This window comes from Tiliqua scincoides, chromosome 2 (genome assembly GCF_035046505.1).
Source record: "Tiliqua scincoides isolate rTilSci1 chromosome 2, rTilSci1.hap2, whole genome shotgun sequence".
NCBI classification, from domain to species: Eukaryota; Metazoa; Chordata; class Lepidosauria; order Squamata; family Scincidae; genus Tiliqua; species Tiliqua scincoides.
Window position 1 is genome coordinate 96685129 of NC_089822.1, and position 20140 is coordinate 96705268.

The 20140-nt window shown below is 45.5% G+C and overlaps 1 pseudogene; it reads left to right on the forward strand.

The window, feature by feature from the left end:
* Window positions 1–6513: 6513 nt before the first annotated feature.
* Window positions 6514–6630, forward strand: LOC136642253 (5S ribosomal RNA; annotated as a pseudogene).
* Window positions 6631–20140: the final 13510 nt, after the last annotated feature.

Sequence of the window (20140 nt, forward strand, 5' to 3'; positions counted from 1 at the left end):
TAAGAATGTAAAAACATTAGAAAAAGTTCCCTGCAGATGCCTGATCTTGTCTGATCTTGGAAGCTAAGCAGGGTCAGGCCTGGTTAGTACTTGGATGGGAGACTGCCTGGGAATACCGGGTGCTGTAGGCTTATACCATAGTCTTTCGAGACTGAAGGTTGCCAACCAGAAAATGTTCCACTGGGTCAGGCCATAGCCCATCTAGTGCAGCTTCCTGTATCTCACAGTGACCCACCAAATACCTCAGGGAGCATACAAGACAACAAGAGACCTGCATCCTGGTGCCATTCCTTGTATCTGGCATTCTGAGGTAACCCACTACTAAAATCAGGAGGTTGCACATAAACATCATAGCTTATAACCCATGGTGGACTTTTCCTCCAGAAATTTGTCCAATCCTCTTTTAAAGGCATTTAGGCCAGATGCCATCACCACATCCTGTGGCAAGGAGTTCCACAGGATGTTCTTTGCTTATATATATAGCACTGGGGATGCTTGTGTGTGCCAAAACAGGGGTGAAGTTGCAGCAGAGGATGTGGAGGGCTTTATGATTTTGCCCATGCCATAGTTCCGATCTCAATTGCAACCCTCTGTGCATTGCTTAAATTAGAAAGAAATGTCAGTTGGCTTTTGGTTGAAGGGGTTGGTAAGTCCATGGGGGATTCATGATCAGGATTGGAACCATGGCAGGGGTCATGTCTTAAAGTCCCCCCAGCCCCCTGCTGCTGTTCTTCCCCATGTCAGGTGTCCCCCTTTGCTATTTTTATTTAAAAAGAAAAAAAAAATAAAGAAACAAAGCCCAGCAGATGCATCAAAAGTATTGTGCGCTTTGGCACCAGGGCCAGCCCCATGTGGTGTAAATGATGTGGTTTGTGAGGTGATGGCCGCTTAAATAGGAATCACTGGATGTGCTGGGATTGTTTCCTTCATGTCCTGCACTTCCTGTTTTATTGGCGGGACCACATAAGGAAGGTTGTGGGGGAGCTGATTGTTGCTTTCCCAGCATGTGTGTGCTTGGCAGTGGTGGTGCTGATGCTGCTGCCCCCCTCCTGCTTGAATGTAAGGGAAAAAAGATAAATAGGGAGGGCAGTAGCATATTTTCTGCTCTGCAAGCATGACCTGCCCTTGGGCTGGCTCTGTTTGGCCCTTCAGTTGGGATAGCAGTGTGCAGGATCCTCTGCCTCCTGAGAAGAGTGGTCATTGGGGCTATTTCGCTTTGCTATCAAGAGCAGACAAAGCAAGAGAATGCTTGAGAGAGCTCCATGAGAGGGGGGTAAAGGTGGCAATTTGTACCTGGGCCCAGGGTCAAAAAGGGGGCTTAGGAGCCAAAGGAGGGGGCCCAGAAATTTCCTGGGATCTTACATTTTCTGATCTCATATGAACTCACTGCCCTCGTGGGATGGTGGGGGCAGTGGCGTCATTAGGATTTGCATCACCCGTTGCGGGAGGCCTGCGCATCACCCCATGTAGTGGGCGGGGCAACTCCCCTGGTGGGCGTGGTGATGTGCCATCGCCCCGCCCCCACCGGTTTTTTGGCTGTACCTTTTGTTATAACACAGATATTTCAATGTGGTTTGCTTCATTGCATTCTGCATGAAATTATGCATTGATTGCTATATAACATGATGGTATTATTCCTCCAAATTCTGATTTTAGTGATTTTGAAAACTTGTAGAGTCTCTCTCACACACACACACACAAACACATGTGTCAACTTACTAACACCTTATTGCAGCAGTACTCAAACGTTTAGCACCAGGACCCACTTTTCAGAATGACAATCTGTCCAGGACCCATTGGAAGTGATGTCATGGCCAGAAGTGACATCATCAAGCAAATTAAAATAAATAATTATATTAAAATAAAAGAAATAAATAAGGGGGAGTCAGTCCTGTTCCACCAAGTGAATCTACTCTGAAGTAAGTCCTATTGTGGTCAATGGGGCTTACTCTGAGGAAAGTGTGGGTAGGATTGCAGCCTGTGCGCCCAATCCTATGCATGTCTACTCTGAAGTAAGTCCCATAGTGGTCAATGGGGCTTACTCTCAGGAAAATGTGGGTAGAATTGCAGCCTGTGAGCCCAAGCCTATGCATGTCTACTCAGAAGTAAGTCCCATAGTGGTCAATGGGGCTTACTCTGTAGTCTGCCTGCAATAACACCCCCCAAAAGAATCAGTGAGATTTCCAGCCCTCCCCAGTGCCCAGTTTAAAGTTCTTCTATTTCAAGCACATCAAGATAAAGACCCACCTGGCTTTACAAGTGCAAAATAGAAAACTTCCCCTTACCAGTTGAAGCCTCTTTTTTTGTCCTTTTTAGTGGGGGGGGGGCTGCTTTCTGGAGCATTTGTTGCACTCCAGTTCCATCAGATTGGGACCATTCTGGTGTCCTCACATTCCCCTTTGTCTGGCCTGACCACCAGCCAAGGCACGTCTGCCTACTCGCGAGTAAATGCAACATGAGGCTGCTTCACTTTCCATAGGGCTCCATAGACTCGCAGCTGGGAGGGAGGACCTCCTTCTCTGTGTTTTTGGGGGCTGCATTCATTGGATCAGGACCATTCTGACGTCCTTGGAGCCTCTCAGCCTGCCTCTCAGCCTGCCTTGACTAAGGCAGGTCCGCCTACTCATGAGTAAACATGGCCACGTGGCTTTCGCAAGCCATATGCACAGGTGCAAGGAATGCACACACAACACTTTTCAATGCAGTGTCAACTTTGGAAGGAAACTGGGCTGCTACAATAGCTCTTTGGCTTGTGGATCCGCTTACCATGAAAGAGTCTATAGGAGCTCAGGGACACAGCTGCAGAAGTAAGTTTTGATACACAACGGACACTTTCCATTCTAGTGTGAACCTAAATATGATATTGCTAATTTTCTGCAAAGATTTTCTATATTTAAATGATTTTAGGGAGTCTTAGTGGTGTGTTTGGTTTTTCATATTACTGTATCTAGCTGCAGATGCCATGTGGGCAGGTAGACCTGGGCTCTGCATTGGGAAGTCTAGTAGACCTGGACTCCAAAGATTATTCCGACCTTCAGCACCCTCCCCAACCTGTTTCACTCCTGCCCACCCCCATTGCCCCCTTCCCCCATTCTGTTTCGCCCCCTCTTTGGGAAAGGGCCCAAAAGAAACTTTGTACCCCCTGATAAAATTCCTCTCGGAGGCCCCAGCTTGAGACCTCTGGCATGCTGTCCTACTCATTCTGCTCTTGAGAAGCCATACTAGCCCAAGTTCACACTACTCGGCTTTCTTTATCCGAAGAGATTGGAAGAAGATGGCTGGCAGGCACAAAAGATGGCTACCAGGCAGGCAGGGAAGATGGCTGATGGGCCATACGGCAACAGAACTTACTTCTGAGGCAATGCACCTAGGACTGTGCTGCAATACACAGACTACCCAATCCTATCTTAGACCCATGCTGCTGGAACTTGTGTGCTGTTCCAGCAGCACAGGGTGCATTCTGGTGGCACAAAGGCTGGGCCACTGCCGCAATTGGGGACTATGGCACAGTAGAATAGGTAAGTAAGAATTTCATTGACTCACCTCTCTATCATGCTGTGGTCCCTGGCCAGCCTACAGGATGGAGGCTGTGTCAACACTGCTGTGTCCCACAGGCTGGCCAAGGATAGGATTGGACTGTTAATTTTGTACCGTCTTTGTGTGGAAGGAAAAATGCCTTCATTCTAACCTTACCTCTGGGGAGCTGAGGCAGAGAGACAGCTGCAGACTCTCATGTGTACTTTGATAGAGGCAGGAAGCGAAAGGCTACACAACAGATGGCATTTCCATTTGGTTGCTGCTTTGTCACCGACCCTGCCGTCTACTCTTTGGGCAACAAACAGACTGCTCCTTCCACAGCACTCTTGAAAATTTCATGTCTTTTTCAGAACCAGGTCGTGTGCCCTTTTTGGGCTGGTGGTACCACCCCCATCAAACTATGCTGTGCTTCTCAATGTGGATAAATTTGTGAATGGAGCAGGTTATGGGCAGAGACTCAGACGTGCTCATTTTTTTTTTTTAACGGACAAGCCTGCTTCACAATGTAGACTCTCCAACTGTTTACGTTACACAGTAATGTTTACATATTCATGCTATGGGTACATCCAGATAGCATTTTTGAAGATGGACAGATGCACAGTTGGTGCACATCTGTTTCTTGCCATCTTTTAAGCACCAGCAATGCCAAGGGAGGACTGGCACCCCTTGGAAACATGCAAGAGGCAGAGAGAGAGAGAGAGAGTGCCTCATATGTGATTATAGGTTGGGCACAGTTGAATTTCTGGGAGGATGCAGTGGTCTGTTTGATGTTAGGTTTCTTGAGGGTAAAGTGGAAGCTATCCAGAACTGAAGGGGCAGTAAATTCCTTAAGTATGAGGATCTGTAAGAGGGAACTGGGAGATGCAAACAGATTTCTTTTTTAAAGCTCACATTTAATTATTTACTGATAACCTCCCAGGCTGCTTAGAAGCTGTCATACTAAAGTATTTCACTGTAGCATTCAGAAAACTATTTTACCATTTTTATCACCCCTCAAGTATCTATTTGCCTAGAGCAGGGGTGTCCAAAGTTTTTGGCAGGAGGGCCACATCGTCTCTCTGACACTGTGTCAGGGGCCGGGGAAGAAAATAATTAATTTACATTTAAAATTTGAGTAAGTTTACATAAGTTTACATAAATGAATATATTAAAGATGAACTTATATGAATGAATGAAGGTCTTGCAATAGCTCAAGGCCTATAAAAGGCCTTGCACAAAGCAAGGCTGGCCTTTCTTTTGCTGGCGCTACTGCATCACAGATGTGAAACAGCAAGCAGTGGAGGGAGCCCTCATCCCACAGCTCATGCGAGAGGTCAAACAGTCACCCTCACACTGAGAGCAGTTGCATCGGGCCAGTGTGGGCTCCAACAAATCTCCGGAGGGCCAGAGGCTCATTAGAGACTGGGAACTCCCTGAGGGCCGCACTGAGAGGCCTCGAGTGCCGCAAGTGGCCCCCGGGCCGGGGTTTGGGCACCCCTGGCCTAGAGCAATGATTTTCAACCAGTGCATGGTCCACACGTATGCTGCTGGATTTGGGGGGAGGGTCATTTATTTGTTGGGCCATTGGGGTATGTGAGCCTCCCACCAGCAGTGTGGTGTGCCTTTGCAATGGTCAAAATACCGATAGTGTGCCCTGAAAATTTCAGTGCCTTGTCAGTGTGCTGTGAGATGAAAAAGATTGAAAATCGCTGACCTAGAGTTTTGAAACAAGGTCTTTGATTGTAGCTGAGGGCTTACAATTTACCGGAAATTATTTCACTCCATGCCCCAGGTATAGAAAATATTTATGAATCATTATTAGCTGTCGTGCTTTATGCATCATCAGGCTGATGCCAAACACTCATAATTTGCAGATTCCTGATCTTCTGCTCATAAAAATTCTGTTGATTAGCCAAATCAATTTCATAATATTGCTATGTTTTGACAGTTCCATTTAGAGCATGCAAAATATGAATGTCGATGCTTGAAAGTGACAATATTATAGATCACTCAGCTGCAATTTGGGAACCCCTCTATAATTGTTATTTAACATAGTGGCCCTCTCCAGGGTTTATAAATGAGAAGTGATTAGAGAACTCAAACATCATTTTTCTTTTTCCCCTCTTCACACCAAAGCTGGAGGAAGAATTGTATGCATTTGATAACAGGCAGTGTAGTTTCCAAGTGCTGGTTTGAAAGACGGCACAATGCATAGGTGCTAGTATGCAAATACCAGAAGACTTCAAGCCAAAATGTGGGAATTAAGAGTGTTTGATCACAAAAGAGAACATAGATATAGCAGGTGTATTGCCAGAAGATGGACGTTCATTGTAGATATGGAAACAACAGACCAGTGAATGAAGACAGAAACCAGATTTATGAGCTCTGTACCAGCAAAACCTCCCAAAAGACGGAATGAAATACAAGGCTCTGATGTCTCCAAAAACAAGCATTGCCTCATCCTATACCTGTGTTCCTCTCATGGGCAAGTTCCTCTCATGGGCAAGTTCCTCTCATGGGCAAGTTGTGTTCCTCTCATGGGCAAGTTGTGTTGTGTGCTTGCAGCCATCTACAGCGATGCCAGGTCCATGTCCAATGAGACCTTCCAAGCCCCTTTTAAGCAGAATACTTAAAGGGAAAAGGGGGGGGGTGATGCAACTCCCTGAAATGTGGCCTCATTCAGGTGCTTGACCTTGGCGGGACTGCTCCTCAGAGCATCTCAAGATATAGCAACAGCAAGGGAGGCATCTGTCTTGAGAAGCAGTGACCGTTACCTGGTTTAAAAAGCTATCAGAAGATACGTTTATCCATCACTACTATCATGACGGCTATGTGCTGCCTTGAGGTTCAATGGCAGTATCCAGGGCAGCAATGGTGGGGAGAGAGGTATACCTTTTTCTCCTGCTTGTGAACTTCTCAGAGGCAGCTGGTAGGCCACTGTGGGAGACCCCACAAGATGCTGGATTTGGAATTAGATGAGTCCTTGGCCTGATCCAGTAATGCAACTGTTACCCTGCACATGCCTGATCTCGTCTGATCTCAGAAGCTAAGCAGGGTTAGGCCTGGTTAGTACTTGGATGGGAGACCACCTGGGAATAGCGGGTGCTGTAGGCTTATACCATAGTCTTTCGAGACTGAAGGTTGCCAGCCATTCTGCTTTCTTCTGTTCTTATTCACACAGTTCAAAAGTAGCCTGCTTTCCTGTATGATCTCATCTCCATCTACAAGATCATGGGGAAATGGCCAGTCAGTCTGAGATAAAATGAAACTCAGAACTTTGAAATAGAGAGTCCATACAGAACGACCTTGGAACTACATATTCTTACCACAGTCTGCACCAGATATGTGGTGAAATTCTCCTGACTGCTTCACAGACTGTTACTAAGCTGTCCTATGGCAAGGCAGCTCATCTTGGGCTCGGGCTGGCACAGGTGACAATCGATATGGCCGATCTCTCCCTCTCTTACTGTTGTATGGGACAATTATATATGGAGACAATTATGTTCCCTTCTCGAGGGTGTTGCAAAATGCAGTCACCTTTTTCTGCTCCCTGTAAGTGAACAGAGTAATAGGGAGGGGCTGCAATCAGGGAAGCAATCTGTGAGAAGCGGTGGGTTGCATGATCTCCTGGTCCTAGAGACCCTCTTGTCCCCAGTGGCTGGTGTAGGGATGGGGCAAATTGTATTAACACTCAAGCTTTTTCCAGTTCATGCTTCTTGAATTGGGCTTCTCAGGACAGCCTCTTGGGTTGGCCTGTCATAAGAACATAAGAACAGCCCCACTGGATCAGGCCATAGGCCCATCTAGTCCAGCTTCCTGTATCTCACAGCAGCCCCACCAAATGCCCCAGGGAGCACACCAGATAACAAGAGACCTCATCCTGGTGCCCTCCCTTGAGGGCACCCTGTTGCTGCAGCTGAGCACCATACATCCAAATGATTCCATTTAAGGCAACTTAGAATGCTTGCAAAGCTTCTCCTGATTCTGAAGCTACAGATATGCAAGCTGGGAAATTTTTGAAGTAAAATGGTCACATTGAACAACCCCCGTGGAATGTATTGAGATTTAAACAAGAGAAATTTCATTGATTTCAATTCCATTGGAACAGCAGCTGCTGAGTTTGGCTCCCGTCAATGATGGGTAGCAATCAGCCAGTTAGATTATTGATTTAAAAAATTTGTGATGGTCACTAAATGAAATGTCAATATTCATCTTTTCCTTGTAGAAAAGCTCTGATGTGTCAAGTATAGTATAGATTTCGCATCTGTCGTGGTAGATGGGAATTTGTGCATCAACGCCTGTGTTTCTATTACAAAGTCTATAGCAGCTAACAATAAGAAAAAAAACCCCCGCACAATTTGTTATGCACTGTGTGACAGAATATGCACTTGCATCTTACAGGCCTCTATTGGAATGAGTTGGGAGCCTGTATTAAATGTATTACATCTGAGCAAAACAGCTAAGAATGAAGATAGCACAATTTCACAGATACAGTTACATCTCCACACGGCACGTGCACACAACATTTGAACACATCTCATTTTGCAACTAATTTTTAATCGTCTCCTGTAACCTGTCATGTGCATCTGTCTGCCTGCCTTCTCTTCATGAAGTATTTTGCCAGTACAGGTGGGAGAGATTGCACTGGAAACTTGGGAAGGCTAAAGTAATTGTGTCTGATGAGCTGCAAGGCTTCCTTCTGCCTGTGTAGCCCTTTCATGGGAGGCCCATTCCAAACCTGTACTTGAGCTGGTGCAGACCCCCTGCACTGGCTCCTGAGTGTCACAAATGTGCCAACAAGCACATTTGTGCTGACTTGGGAGTCAACTGGGCCATCACAGAGACCTTTGCTGGTTCACCTGGGCCAGATCCAGTCCCTGTGCCAGCTGAGGACAGCAGGACTCTGCTATACTTTATTATTGGAAGGTATAAATTCCTTCTTCCTCACTGGAATGATTCCATAGCACCTAGGCTGTTGCTAAAGACAGAATTGACTCGCTATATATGATTCCAAGAAGACACATAAATGGATTTAACAGGAAGCTGATTCCTCTTTACTATCTTTTGGAACACTTTCTTTCAAAACTATCTTATTACACATTATTCTTTTAAATATGAATTACTACTCGTATATCATTTTAGTTTTGTTTATTTTATCTGTTCTTTTTTTTGGGGGGGGGTATACCCTCATAAATTATAAACGGAGACCTGGTCTATACATGCAGCAGAACTAGGTGGTCGAATCCTAACAGCGTATACCAGGTGACTGTTCCACTTCAGACTGCAGTCAGGGGATGTTAAAAACGTTCTTCAAAGTAAAATATAATGCATCAGGGATTGACGTTCTAGTCCAGTCTGTTCCCAGCTGTTCTGTTGTTGTGTTTTCACTTACTTGCATACACTCCCCCCCCCCCAATGTAGTGTGATTCTCTCACCTACAGTTCAAAAAGAAAGGTCTAGTTTACTGTCTTCAGGGCACAATCCTAACCAGGTCTACTCAGAAGCAAGTTCTATTTTGTTCAATTTCCTTACTTGCAGGAAAGGGTGGTTAGGATTGCAGCCTCAGGCTCTTACAACACAATCCTATGCATATCTACTCAAAAGTCATTCCCATTGAATGGAATGGGGCTCACTCCCATGAAAGTGTGCAAAAGTGTACCTTAATGGCTCAGTTCTATTTTATTCTGCTCCTTATGTAGATGAGGCCATTGTCATATTAATTTGCAGGTTGATGCTGAAAGTCACATTATAAGCTGTTCAGTGTGAAATTTAATCAGTAGCAATGCAAAAAGTGTTCCTTATCTAATTAATGTCTTCCCACACCCTTCGAAATACTGTCCAGTTAGAACCAGAACATTTGTTTCTTCTTGAATGTTTCCCTCCAATGTGCAAATACGGGGAGGGGTGGCTGGTCTCCTGTGCCTTTATCCCTTATCCTGCTCTTTTTGTCTGCAACCCTTCTCTGGGTTTCCTGGAGAAGTGGGGAAGAAGCATCTGGGCGGGTGAGGTCACAGAGGAAAAGTGATAGGTAGGGAAGAGTCAAGTCACTCCTCCTGTCCACAACTTCTCCCCTGGAAATGCCCCCACCTATTTGCACACTGAAGGCAAATGCAGGCTTGGGATCCTTGTGCTTGCCGCTGCACATCTATTTCTGAGTTGAGTCATCGTATTAATTTGCAGGTTTGCACAGAGAGGCATTTTATAGTCTTTTCAGTGTGAAATGTAATCAGTAGGAATGCAAAGGTGTTCCTGATCTAACTGATTTTTTTCCCCTGCTGCTTGAACTATTTACCCACTAAGAACCCACAGCATTCATTTCTTCCTGAATTAATTAGAGATTCTTAACTTGCTCTCAAGTATTTGCACATGTTCTGTTTATTTATTCTAAGATAGTTTTGTTTATTCCAAGACTTGCTTGCAGGCAAGTACGTCTTCAGAGTGTCAATACCAAAAACGCCCATGTTCCAAGTGTGAGACCCATTTTCAGTGGCAAAAATTGATGGGTGGCCATCTTTAAAACCACCTACTCCAGTGGCCATCACCAGAATACTAGGCGGAGGAGACCAGGGAAGATGCACCATTGCCAAGACCTATGGCCACCATGCCCATAGGAAGGCAGCCAGATTAGGGCCCACACAGACCACAACCCAGCAGACACTGCTGTGCCCATACAGCCCCACCCACAGGATACCCTGTGTATCTGCCACATGCTGCAGGGCAGCCCACCAATGACTGCAGGATTGAAGCACGTGGCAGTGACACCCTGACACATGCCAGCACACTGCCAAGCCACATTGAGGCTGCAGATGGGATTCATGGAAGGGGAATAAGACAGAGGCAAAGGAAGATACAAGGGAACCCTAGCGATCAGTCTCTTTACCATGTGCCCACAGGCACAGGAACTGGGCACCCTCTTGGCTGCTTGGCAGCATGGCCATGGGTTTGCGGCCCTCTATGTCCTACTGCATCTTCTTGTTGAACATCTCAGTGGCAGGGAACAGGACTTCACCTGTGGGACAGCTGCTTGTGGAGATCATGGAGAAACACAGAGAAAGTAGCAAGGTATATAGACAATGGCATCTGTCACGCTTTTCCCCTGACTTGAGATGCATGCTTGGTGTTTAGGAGAGTGTGTAGTGCCATCGGGGTGCGCATGCAGTGGTACCCAGTGGGGGGTGGGGGCATGGTGGCTTGGATCTTTTCTTTTCTGCAAAGCATCACTGTTCAGCCTCTGCATGGTGAGAGGGGTTCTAGTGAGTGGCCAGCAAGTCCAATGGTTGGAGTCCTAGTCATTCCCTGGGGGGAGGTTGCTCTTGGCCATGGGGGGGCAGTGTGTTTGTATTCCTTATAGCTGATGGTCTGCCCCATAGGGACTCAAACCCTTGCTGAAGAGAGACTTGTGTGTTTATTTTACTTAGTTCCAGAGAAAGAGAGAGAGAGAGAGAGAGAGAGAGAGAGAGAGAGAGAGAGAGACTAGCTTTCTAGCTTTCTTCCCTTGGTCTTCTGCACAGATATTTCTTGAAAGTGTGTGTTTGTGTGAGCGGCAGAAGGAGACTTGGCCTCTGGAATGCTTGGCAGTTGCTCTACTTTGCTTCCTTTATTTCTTTGCCGCAGTAACTCCTGCAGGAGATGGTGCTGTAGTATTCTTGTGTTGTGCATTGGGGTATCATGGGGGCATCTCTCTATGGTTGGTGGCAGTTGCTGTGTTACTCTTTCCTGGGGGTCATGGGGGGGCTGATCAAGCCAGCAGTGACATGCTCAATGGACCTGCACCTGCCCCCACCACCTCTTCTTGCTCAACTCACCCTGGCAGTGTTGGTGTTGGAATTGGGTAAGTTGTGGTTATTGACTACTTGCATGTGGCAGAGATCAGGTCCCCAATGTTGGCATTTTGGATGCAACACTACCTGTGGGACTCCAGATGGCAGTCCACTATCCAGACACCCGAGACCCTTTACCTGCTCTCTATTATCCTTAATACTATTTCCTTCCTTCTCCACACTAGTCTTTCCACGCCATTGTAGCAAGAGAATGGCACACCACCTCCTCCCTTGCACTTCCACAAAGAAGACAACAGCTCTAGGGTTCTCTGCTCCAAAGTATCAGGAACCTTTGATACTTAGAAGGTGGATGTACAACTACGAAACTGTGAGTAAAGTGTTTCTTTTGAAACCTTAATCGACCTCTGCTCCTGTGAATGTTTTATGGATAGCAGCAGCCTAGCCAGGTGGTAGATTGCGCTGCTTCCCCTCTCCTTTTCCAACTGCCACCCCATGAGTTGTGGGTGGTGCCGGAGCTTCCATGGACTCTGACAACACCACTGTGGAGTTCTTTGGGCTGTTTCTCCCCCTGCTGCTTTGTGCTGGACAGGCTTAGGGTAAAGTGGACGTGGCTTGGACATTGCACTGACACAGCAGCAACACTGGTGCAACTTGCGCCTAGGATTGCGCCGAAACTCTAGCAATGCTGGCAAGAGGTTTGTTGCTTTCCTGCTTCCCGCACTTGATGTAATCGCACAAATGTTGGGTTAATTATTTGTGCCTGGCTTCTAAAGCACAAAGGGAAACTAGCACGTTGGCATTTAAGTCTATTCCATAGCAGTGTTTCAATAATTAACACCTTAATTTTTCTGTGTTTGTATGAAAATGGTGCTATTTCTGCAAATGGGTAACATATGGGGCACCTCACAGTCCAGTGCTGTGAAGAATTACAGCTGGCACAATTTAAAATCATTTACTCAGTGGACTATTTGAATAAAATAATGCTTTTCGCACAATCAACAAAAAACCTCAGAGAAATTCAAAATTCCAGTGCTTTGATTTGATTTCAAATTGTTTACATTTGTAGCTCTTCACTTATTTTACTTTTCCTTCCATTTTTTGCTTCAGTGTCTTGAAACAGCAACTCTGCAAAGACTGTTGCCTAAATCAAAGCGGAAGAGAAATAGCACATATGGATTAACCTCTCACTTGGTTAGCCTTTTTGGTAGCCTGTTGATTGGATGGGGAATATGGTAAGAGTTCACCTACTCCCATTTTTTTTTTACCAAAGACAGTCTTGGGTCGTTGGGGTATTTTTTTTTCCTGTACTTGCTCTGGGTAAATCACCCCTCTATCTTGTATCTATTTTGTCTTTGGGGACGGTGGTTTCAGTTCCTGAAAACTAGTCAGTTTGCACGCCTCTTCCCCCAGCTCTCTAGAATTTCATTGGAGGGGAGATGCATCCTGATTCAGTGAAAATGAATGTTCCTAGCCACAGGTTTGCCTTGTAATGCTAATAGGAAGGGAACATTTAGAGGAGAGCATTGATGGAGAAGCAAGTGGTTCTTCAACCTTTGCTGTCCAATGGATTCCTCTCCATAACTTACTCAAATGAGTAAGATGACACTCTGTCCTATAACCAGATCCATTGTGTAAGCCAAAGCAGATGTGATACAGGAAAGATCCACGATCGAGATCTCCTGTGAGTTTTTAAAGGATTTATAGTGGATTGAAAGGATTTATAATGGCCCTAGAGATGGAGAGGGATCTCATCTACAAGACGACACCTACTGCCTTGAGAAAATATGCCAAATTTTTCCTTTTTGCTGGAAAGAAAACAAATGATGTAATAATATAATGCTGCAGTAAGGATTGCCAATTATTAAAATTTTGATATATTTACTAAATTTTGATATATTTACTACAGGAAGGGTCCTATTTGGGTTTCCCATCTGATGTGCAACACACACACACACACACACACACACACACACACACACACACACACACACACACACACACACAAGTCATGCAACTTGCATATGATTTCAGTTTAGGATGGGGTGGTGAACAATCCTGAATGTTGGGAGGGCTGTTGATGAAGCAGTATTAATTTTCATTATGCACCAAGTATATTTAAATTGGTTTCTTGAGCTGAAATATCAGAGGGATTAATCACACTACCAAAGAGGCATAATAGAACTGAGATTTAAAGGCACATGCTTATTCTCCAAGAGGCTTCTGTAGCTTCAAATGAACACACTAAATTGCTTAGGAGATGGATGAGCCAGTCACGTCTGTTTTAATTGGATTTACATCATTTTTTGCAAGGGCACTTTTATTATAAATAGAACAGATCGCGGCTCATACATTTTAACCTGGATGCCACCAGAAAACATACACATCTTTCGTTTTTAATTTTTTTTCAAAAGGTATCTTTTATCTATTTTTCTATGACTCAGTTTAATTTTCAACCAGAACATTTTCCTGAACCTTACTGACGAACTCTCTGTTTGATATGCTGTGCCAAGATTTTAATTAGCAAGACTGTCACTGGTAACACACCTGTGATGGTACTGAACAGAGAAGGAGAGGAAATGAGAAATACATGTGCACATCAGAGTTACTGGGCTTTTTGAATGAATTGTGGGGATCAAAACCTGCTTCTCGGAGATTGGTCAGATAGGCCAATAGGAGTTTTTCTTCTTTAAAGGTGGCAACAGTGAGGCAGTGGTTTGTCTGCGTGTGAATGGCTTCCCTTGGGTTGCCAGCTTTTGTTTTCAAAAACTCTGGTCTCTGGGGAGATTCAGGCAGTGGAACCTGAGACAGATCGGAGGACAGAGCTTGATGGATTCTGATGGGAGTAGAATTAATAGGAAAAGCATTATGTTTACTCTTGTGGGCTGGGCTGCACTACTGAGCCTGTGCTTGGGTTCTAGTGGAGGCGAGTGCAGGAAAGTGGATGTAATAGGAACCCTCATTGCTGTTTTCCACACTGCCACATTGCTCAAGTGTGCATATGCAGCCTGCAACTTCTCACAGACCAGTGCCAGAAATGGTGCCCTGGCACTGAGCTTAGCAACCTAACTCTTTAGTGTGAGGCCAAGGGTGGTTAAGATTGCCAAAAATGGTGGTTTTACCTTTCACAACAAAAACTCAGCTTTACTGAAAGTTTAAAAAAAATGCTGACTCATTCACTCCAAAATGTGGTTGACTGGCCTAGAATTCTGAAAGCTGCCTGGGATGGGCTTTTCCAGCTGGCATTTAGTTCAGTGATAGAAAGTGAATTGAGCTATTTGAATCAGGAAGACACAGCTCGACCTACAAGAGAAAGCAGGCCAAAGTGACAGTCTAGGGAACGCAGGCAGGCAGGTGGATCTGATCCTGAGCTTAAGGAGAAACAGGCCATGGGATTGGTAAGATGGGGGAGCACAGAAACATTCTGCAAGACCAAGAAGAGGAGCAGAAGCAAGTGTGTTCAGGAAGGCTTAAGCATCGTCTGCAAGCGGCACACTCAGAAATGGTTTGTTGTACAAACGGAATGCACAGGAAGGAGATATAATAGGGACAGGAAGGGGCTGAATCTAGTCAGGATGATGTGGGGTAAGATGACATGAAAAGAAAGAACCAACAAAGGATGAGTCCAAGTGATTCGAGATCTGAATCATGCTGTGTTCAAGGAGGAGGTGGATTTCATGCACGCTCCTATTAAATGCATCTCCGATTTCAGGAGGAGAGTCACGGAATGAGATGAAGATGTTCAGTCACTCAGGTTGAGGGCAGGGAGCATTGTTTTCCCTTTGATTTCACTTATGACATCATCATCCAGCCAACTGTGATGGGTTGCTTGAAACTGTCACATCTTAGCATTGCCTATATGAGCCCTGATTGGTTGGGAACGCTCCAGAAAGCAGCCTGTTTGATAGAAGAATTATGCTGGGCTTGTGAATGTTTCCACCCACACCTCAGGACATCTTTTGCTCCCAAAAATTCAACTGAGTATTGGGCATTTCATTGAACCCAGAGTCCTGACACATTGAGTTTCTGATTCTGACACAGTGGCTGACATGGATGTATGCACAGTGTGGCATAGTGGCTATGGTATTGGGCTTAGCTGCAGGATATCAGGTCTAACTGAGTGCCCTTCAGGGAAATAAAGTGGGGTGTATATACCATAAATAAAGAAATATTCCTTCAGCCGTAAATCTCACACAGTGACCTTGGGCAAGACTGTCACTTCATAGGGTTGTTCTGAAGCAAAGCCTCACCCTCCACCCCCAGTTCTTGATTGCATGATGGAGTGGTTAGATAAGAACAGGAGACACAATTTTCAGTATTTTTCCTCTCATGGCACACTGACTAGGTGCTAAAATTGTCAAGGCACATCATCAGGTTTTTGACAAATTGACAAGGCACACTGGGTGGAGGGCTCACATCCTCCAATGGCCCTACTAATAAATGACCACCCCCAAATTCCTGTGGCACACCTGTGGATCATTTGTGGCACACCAATGTTGAAAAGTCACACACACACACACACACACACACACACACACACAGAGAATGGAGATTCGTGATCAGGAAATGCTTCATAATTCTGAGATTCATAACCCCAAGATACAATGATGATTGTAGATCATCATCTACAATCATCTACAATGATGATTGTGGATTTACAGCACAAACCTATGAATGTTTACTCAGAAATATGTTACATTATATCCAGTGGGGCTAACTCCTTGGTGAGGATTGCAGCTGCAGATACATTGGCAACCTTCAGTCTCGAAAGACTATGGTATCGCACTCTGAAAAGTGGTTCTGGCACAGCGTCTAGTGTGGCTGAAAAGGCCAATCCGGGAGTGACAATCCCTTCCACACCGGGAGCAAGTGCAGTCTGTCCCTGGTCTGTCTCCCTGGCTATGGGCCTTCCTTCTTTGCCTCTTTGCCTCAGACTGCTGGCAAAGTGTCTCTTCAAACTGGGAAAGGCCATGCTGCACAGCCTGCCTCCAAGCGGACCGCTCAGAGGCCAGGGTTTCCCACTTGTTGAGGTCCATCCCTAAGGCCTTCAGATCCCTCTTGCAGATTTCCTTGTATCTCAGCTGTGGTCTACCTGTAGGGCGCTTTCCTTGCACGGGTTCTCCATAGAGGAGATCCTTTGGAATCCGGCCATCATCCATACTCACGACATGACTGAGCCAACGCAGGTGTCTCTGTTTCAGCAGTGCATACGTGCTAGGGATTCCAGCACGTACCAGGACTGTGTTGTTAGGAACTTTGTCCTGCCAGGTGATGCCGAGAATGCGCCAGAGGCAGCGCATGTGGAAAGCATTCAGTTTCCTCTCCTGTTGTGAGCGGAGTGTCCATGACTCGCTGCAGTACAGAAGTGTACTCAGGACACAAGCTCTGTAGACCTGGATCTTGGTATGTTCTGTCAGCTTCTTGTTGGACCAGACTCTCTTTGTGAGTCTGGAAAACGTGGTAGCTGCTTTACCGATGCGTTTGTTTAGCTCAGTATCGAGAGAAAGAGTGTCGGAGATCGTTGAGCCAAGGTACACAAAGTCATGGACAACCTCCAGTTCATGCGCAGAGATTGTAATGCAGGGAGGTGAGTCCACATCCTGAACCATGACCTGTGTTTTCTTAAGGCTGATTGTCAGTCCAAAATCTTGGCAGGCCTTGCTAAAACGATCCATGAGCTGCTGGAGATCTTTGGCAGAGTGGGTAGTGACAGCTGCATTGTCGGCAAAGAGGAAGTCACGAAGACATTTCAGCTGGACTTTGGACTTTGCTCTCAGTTGGAGAGGTTGAAGAGCTTTCCGTCTGATCTGGTCTGGAGATAGATGCCTTCTGTTGCGGTTCCAAAGGCATGCTTCAGCAGGACAGCGAAGAAAATCCCAAACAAGGTTGGCGCAAGAACACAGCCCTGCTTCACGCCGCTTCGGATGTCAAAGGGGTCTGATGTGGAGCCATCGAAGACAACAATGCCCTTCATGTCCTTGTGGAAGGATCTGATGATGCTGCGGAGCCTGGGTGGACATCCGATCTTGGGGAGAATCTTGAAGAGGCCGTCCCTGCTGACCAGGTCGAAAGCCTTCGTGAGCTCTATGAAGGCTATAAAGAGTGGCTGTCATTGTTCCCTGCATTTCTCCTGCAGTTGTCTAAGGGAGAATACCATATCAGTGGTGGACCTGCTGGCTCAGAATCCGCACTGTGATTCTGGATAAACGCTCTCTGCAAGTACCTGGAGCCTCTTTAGTGCAACTCGGGCAAACAACTTTCCTACAACGCTAAGGAGAGAGATGCCACAGTAGTTGTTGCAGATAAATACATGGGGAATAAATACATGGGGAATCAATCTTCCAGTGCAGATCTGCACTTTTATCTGCAGATAAATACATGGGGAATCAATCTTCCAGTGGTTATTGAAGATAACAACTAAGCATCTGCCTATGTGAACCTCTTGCAACCTTCAGGTACTGCTTGTATGCCATCTTGCCCAGTACAGTTTTGTGTTTTCTACCACACAGAAAGTGTACATGCATTGCTTTTACAGCTGTGATTAGCTGTGTGGTTTCCCACACAGTTAACTGAAAAAAGAGTGTTTTTTTAAAATGTGACTTTTAATCTTTTTTTATTGCTGCTTACGGAGGTGGCTAACTGTGGCTAACTGTGGTTTCCCATTGAGCTAATAATGAAATACCATACAGTGTGATTGTGATAACCCTGCACCTACGTTTCAGTCTATTGCCTGTACCTGAATGTGCTCTCTCTCTCTCTCTCTCTCTCTCTCTCTCTCTCTCTCTCTCTCTCTCTCTCTCTCTTCTGTATCTGTATCTGTATCTGTATTTGTATCTGTACGTGGGTGGACGGGCGGACAGGTGGATCATGATGTTATTTGCCTGTGAGCAATAACATTTGGGCTAAGTAGGTGCTTAGCCGTGGAGGTATGAAGCCACGGGAGAATCAGGGACCAGGATCTCTGAAGCTACTTACTGACTGCCATGTCACCTCATGGCAGGGATGCCTGCCTAATGGCTATTTGATACATTGATATGCTTCATGGCCATTGCCTTCTGAGCCAGGCTGAAACCACAAGGAGCAAGGCTGACTCTGCAGTGGTGCTGTGCCTCTGTAATCGCCTATCTAGAGAGACCTTCCAGGCTAGTTCTGAGGAGCCTTTAAAAACCATTGTATTCCACCAGGCCTTTTGGGTTGATGAGATGAATGTAATCTGGATCCTTGCTGTTATTTTTACTCCCAATTCAATTTGTTGCTGGATTTTAATGGTATTTTTGGTGATACATAAACATTTTTTTTGGTGGTAGTTATTGTCATGTTGTGAGCTGCATAACTCTTGATCCACTCCTAATTCATCTCATTCATGTATCCATTTTCCTGCTAATTTAATTTTAAATAGGAATAGGGAAAAATATGTTTTTCTGCTTCATTTCAGTGCTCAAAGTTGATTAGAATGCTTTCATGATTGCGCCTGAAAGGCTTGACAAAGCTATAACTAAGCTTGTTCACCCTGATCAAATGATCCTTGGACAAAACTGTTATTTTTCTAACAACATCAAGAGATTTGCTTTTAAATTTATAAACTGGGCTAACGGTTGTTCTCATCCTTCTCTGGCTTTATCTCTTGATGTCAAGAACAGAAGGTGTTTGATAGGATGAAGTAGAAACATATGTCTGTTTGTTTCCCCTGTCTTTCATCAAATGAAACTGGGCATCATTAACTTGGTGAGTAGCTTTTCCCTTACTGCTTTTCCTTCCTGTTCCAAGTAACATCACATTCTGCCCCACAAAGCTAAGCAAACCTTGGACCAGTTTGGATTTAACGGAATATCCTCAGTTTAACGGACAGTTTAATGGAATATCCTCTCCAGCTTTCCACTGCTGATGCAGCCACAATGCTGGTGGGGAAGGAGCAGAGAGGGAGGGAGGCAGAACCAGTGGAGCGATGCGGCACTGGATCCAGTGCCTCCATGTTGGGCTCGCCACCCTACACAGCGGTTCTTGATTCACTGCCGACCTTTTGGTTGGCGGTGAATCATAGCCTAATTGCGGGGCTACTCTCATTACCCAGGGGAAGGGGATGAAAGTGCCATTTTTGGCACCAAAGCAGCCGCACACCCTGGACAGCTCAGGATTGGGCTGTGAGGACACACCAAGCATTTCCTGGTGCTCCTTCTTGCATGCCTTCCTGATTCCCCTAATTGTGTGTGGGATGTTACGTCCCCATATGTGAATTACAATTTAGGGCAAAGACTATTTTGCCCTAACTATTCTGTGTGTTTCTATGCTTTAGCAGTGTGGCTTTAAAAATGATTCTTTCTTTGCTTATACTTATACAGGGCTATCCAGTGACTTTACAGTCTAGGGTCAAGGGTCACCATGCCTCACCCTGAAAAATGTACCTGTATGCAAACATGGGTTTATTGCATTCACATGTTACATTTTTAGGTGTACATTTACAATACCCTAGGCATATTACCACAAAACATGTCATCTGGGCGTTGGACCTGAAATAAAATATGTAAGGTGTTTTCAACAGACATAATGTGCTACATATAATGTAAGGGCCCATTTTTATGGGCTGTTTATGACAGTGGATTTCGTGATCTCATGAATGACCCAGCAATGGCATCTACATCGTACTGCCATTGCAGACAATGGAGCCACAGGCAGAAATGGCCACAGGCTCTGTGCATGTGCCAGAACTGCTCAGCTGCTCTGCTGGGAAAGTAGCGGAGGAGGTGGTTTGTGGGTAGATCAGGATGGGGAGTGGGAAGCAGTTTGAAGGGGAGGATCTCAGCAGCCATCGGGCATGTTGGATCCTGTCCTGGCCTAGACCCACCCTC